This window comes from Mus pahari, chromosome 15 (assembly GCF_900095145.1).
Source record: "Mus pahari chromosome 15, PAHARI_EIJ_v1.1, whole genome shotgun sequence".
Lineage (NCBI taxonomy): Eukaryota > Metazoa > Chordata > Mammalia > Rodentia > Muridae > Mus > Mus pahari.
This window is the reverse complement of record NC_034604.1, coordinates 19,330,124-19,333,687: the sequence shown is the minus strand read 5'-3', so window position 1 is coordinate 19,333,687 and position 3,564 is coordinate 19,330,124. Positions and strand designations below refer to the sequence as shown.

At 44.9% G+C, this 3,564-nt stretch overlaps 1 long non-coding RNA gene across 1 annotated transcript in view; it reads left to right on the top strand.

Annotated features, from left to right (window-relative positions):
- Positions 1–425: 425 nt before the first annotated feature.
- Positions 426–3,564, top strand: part of LOC110333230 — a 32,887-nt gene continuing 29,748 nt past the window's right edge. The window contains exon 1 of the long non-coding RNA XR_002381066.1: positions 426–470. This is a non-coding gene — a long non-coding RNA (uncharacterized LOC110333230). The remainder of the gene's footprint in view (positions 471–3,564) is intronic.

Genomic DNA, 3,564 nt, shown 5'->3' with positions numbered 1-3,564 from the left:
ACAGCAGCTAACATCCTTGACAATGGGGCATCGACAGAATCCTTGTTCTAGTATTTCTTTGGTCCCCATTTCTGACACAACGCCTCCAAGAACTAATGATTTGTCCAGTGATGAGGATGTCCAACACATAGTTCCTAAGTCTTGGCATTTCCTGGGTTGACAAGAGCATTTTCTTTGGCTTTAATAAACAGATTCTTGGTGTGTGCCTCTGGAACCTTAGGATTTGTCTGGTTGCTAGGGAAACCAAGAGTATGATTAGAAAGCTGGAATTTTTAGCATCGTCTTTTAACCTAGAGGAGGGTGAGGGGTGAAGATTGAGCAGATGGACAATATAATCAAATCAATATGATCAAATTAATCGCCCTTATATAACTTAAGCCTCTACAAGACCCCAGAAGGTCGTGTTTTGATGAACTGCTGGTAATGAACATACAGATTCCTGGAAGGTGGTGACCACTGACAGGAAAGGAGTATGTGAGCTCTTCCCAAACACCTTACCTGGTGCTATTTGGGTATTCATTTGTATCTTTTGTTCACAGTAATTGGGAAGTCTAAAGAGGGGCATGGGAATTCCTAATGTATAATCAGCTGACCAGAATCCTAGATTAGGTGACAAAATCATTGCTTATGATTGACATCTGAATTGGAGGCTCCCTTTAACTAGGCCTCCAACTTTTAGGTCTGATGCTAGCTTTAGGCATGAGATTAAACTATAAGACTCATGATTGATTGGAATGTAAACAGAAAGCCACACACACCTTGGTGACCCCATGTGAAGTATTCTTGTTTCTGGCGGTGGATACTGTGAGCACGGAAAGGGAGGGCAGATTTCGCTTCTGAGAAATGAAGACCAGAAGTGTGAATGAAAGCAGCTGTGTGGAGCAAGTGCTCAGCTGGAAGCCACCGGCAGGAGCAGGCCTGGAGTCACCGCTGAGAACCAAGGTCACAGCTCCAGGCCTTTCCTTACAGAAATCCCAAGAGCTCTTAACTCACCTTCAACGGTTCTCCTCTTGTGTGTGTGTGTGTGTGTGTGTGTGTGTGTGTTATTTGCTTTGTGTGTGTGTGTGTGTATGTCTCTGTGTGTTTTGTGTGTGTATGTGTCTGTATGTCTGTATGTCTGTGTGTGTGTGGGGGGGTATGTCTTTGTGTGTGTGTGTGTGTGTGTGTGTTTCCCAGTGGGAACATTCTTCCTGGATTCGCAAGGCAGAAAGCACCCAGGCTGTGGCAAGCTGAACCCAGATTTGCTCTGCCATCCCCACTCCTCCTCTGGGCAGCATGGTGAGCCTAGGTATCAGAAGAGCAGAGCTGGAACTGTGGCTATGCACATCCGGCTGCTAGCTGAGCCGAAAGTCAAGTTGTGATCAAAGGGATGCTTTCTGCAGCAGGCGAAGCTCTTAGGAAACTGGCAGAAGCAACAGTCTGTGCCAGACAGACTACAGAGAGCTGGGTCAGGGAGCTGGTGAGATTTTGAAGCCTGGATTGCTGCTTTGCTGGGGGCTCTGTCTAGGGACAGAAATGTAATCAAAAGATCACAGTCTTAATCCGATTAACTCTCCTCTCTAATGGCTACAGCAAAGGAAGCTTTCTTTTGTTTGATTTAACTAGAGGGACCCCCTCCCACACACCTTTATTAGCTTCTCCAAATTCTCAGTGTTAACGTTCATAAAGCACAGTATTTGGTAGAATATTGCAGAGCTTGTACACGGGCAAACTTCAAAGATTTGTAGTGACAGGTTGCGCTTCTTGGTGGATCCTCACCAGGGAGGAGGGCCTTCTAAAGACAATTTCCAAGTGAAAAAGCAAGGTAATATGAATGCACTGGAGGGGTAAGGATTAGGTAGACAGAAGCCCAGAACATTAGCAATTTGCTTTAAATTTTTTTTAAAAAAAATGTCATCTTCCCCCTCTTCCTTTGTTTTGAAAACTATTTACAACTATGTTTACTTTAAAAAGTTGGGAGGCTCTGAGAAAAAGTTTTTTTTGGGGGGGGTTATTTCTTTTAAATTATTTTTATTGGATATTTTCTTTATTTACATTTCAAATGCTATCCCAGAAGTCCCCTATACCCTCCCCCCACCCTGCTCCCCTACCCACTCACTCCCACTTCTTGGCCCTGGCATTCCCCTGTATGGGGCATATAAAGTTTGCAAGACCAAGGGGCCTCTCTTCCCAGTGATGGCTGACAAGGCCACCTTCTGCTACATATGCAGCTAGAGACACGAGCTCAGGGGGTACTGGTTAGTTCATATTGTTGTTCCACCTACAGGGTTGAAGACCCCTTCAACTCCTTGGGTACTTTCTCTAGCTCCTCCATTGGGGACCCTGTGTTCCATCCAATAGCTGACTATGAGCATCCACTTCTGTATTTGCCAGGCACTGGCATAGCCTCACAGGGGACAGCTATATCAGGGTCCTTTCAGCAAAATCTTGCTGGCGTATGCAATAGTGTCTGCGTTTGGTGGCTGATTATGGGATGGACCCCCAGGGGGGGGAGAGAAAAAAGGTTTTTATACATGGCTCTAATTTTCCTCTCTGATATTACCATTAGTTAAAAAAAAATTAAAAAAGAAAGCATGAGGTCAGCAAAACCAACTTTGCAAAAGGTACACCACATCTTTCTGAGATGGAGTAGAAAGGAAGAAAGTACGGGAGCATGAGAATGGAAAGCGACTCCCGACTCTGGAGTCTTGCTGAAGCCTCAAGAGCCCTGGCACAGGTAGCAACGTTTTCTGTGAAGGTTGCCGGCATGTAGGCAGCATGCCTTTTAAACGTGCAACGGCAGTGAGCCTCACTTAAATCCTAAGCACATTAACCTCAACCATGGCTTTTCTCCTTTTCAGATGTAAGCCTGTGATTTCTTCGGAGGCTCTTATAGGCGGGGCTCTGTGTTTGGTAGTAAAAGACAGATCTAACTCCCTTGTGCGACTCTTGTGACGCCCTCCCCACCACCAGTGTTGCTTTATTGTGTTCTAATGGACACCAGAAGCCACCTTAGGCTCACTTACCAAAGAAGCCAATTCCTTTGAGATGTCATTTCAAAGGCCTCCAGAACCATTCAAGTGGCTACTTGGATGACACAAGTGTGACTCACTCTCTCTCTCTAGAAGCATGTGTCTACATTTGGATGTTTTCAACCTGACAAAAATCTAGAGTCATCCGGGAGAAAGGCCACTGAGCAAGATATGTGTATCTTGATGACCTTGGTTGATGTGAGATGATTTGCCTACTATGGGCAGAACCATTCCCTGAGCTGGGTCCTGGACTGTGCAAAGGTTGAGAAAGCCTCGAGTAGCGAGCCTCTGTTCATTGCTCTCATATTCTGACTGTAGCTTTGGTGTGGCCATCTGCTTCAAGCCATGGCAGCCTGTGCCTTGAACTGCAAACTAAGATAAACTTTCTCTTCTTTAAGTTGCTTTCCTTAGAGTGTTTTATCACAGCACCAGGAAGAGGAATTAAAATTTGTACTATTTTTTTCCTAAGCACCTCTCTCCCTTAATGCCTGTACTCAAAGTTGTATTAAAACTTATTTTTTACCTTTCTTTTCTGTCTCTCTCTCTGTGTTAT